Consider the following 615-nt stretch of genomic DNA (forward strand, 5'->3'; position numbering starts at 1 on the left):
AAAGGAGATCAGGCAAAAAGCATGATATATATGTGTGCGTTAAAGCGGCAAGCTGGCAAAATTATTGGTGCGTTGGAAAAATGGTCTTCGGCATTTGCTTCGCCCCTTTTACATTGTAAGTTCAAATCTCGATAAGATCTGTCTTTCGTAAACTATTTGTCAAGTTCAGGTGTTGATGGTATTCTTTAATGCCTCTCCCTGAAAATCCACAAGTGTTGTGCCACAATAATCATATAAATGTACCTGCCTGTGTGTCGATAATTTATGTTTAATATACTTATAATATAATGTATCCTTCGTACTTGTGGAGGCGCAACGGCCTAGTGGTTGGGGCAGCGGTCTCGCGGTCATAGGATCGCGGTTTCGATTCCCAGACCGGGCCTTGTGAGTGTTTATTGAGCGAAAACGCCTGCTGTACTCTTCCACCACAACTTTCTCTCATTCTTACTTCCTGTTTCTGTTGTGCCTGTAATTCAAAGAGTCAACCTTGTCACACTGTGTCACGCTGAATATCCCCGAGAACTACGTTAAAGGTACACGTGTCTGTGGAGTGCTCAGCCACTTGCATGTTAATTTCACGAGAAGGCTGTTCCGTTGATCGGATCAACTGGAACC

Source organism: Octopus bimaculoides, chromosome 11 (genome assembly GCF_001194135.2).
Source record: "Octopus bimaculoides isolate UCB-OBI-ISO-001 chromosome 11, ASM119413v2, whole genome shotgun sequence".
Taxonomy (NCBI): domain Eukaryota; kingdom Metazoa; phylum Mollusca; class Cephalopoda; order Octopoda; family Octopodidae; genus Octopus; species Octopus bimaculoides.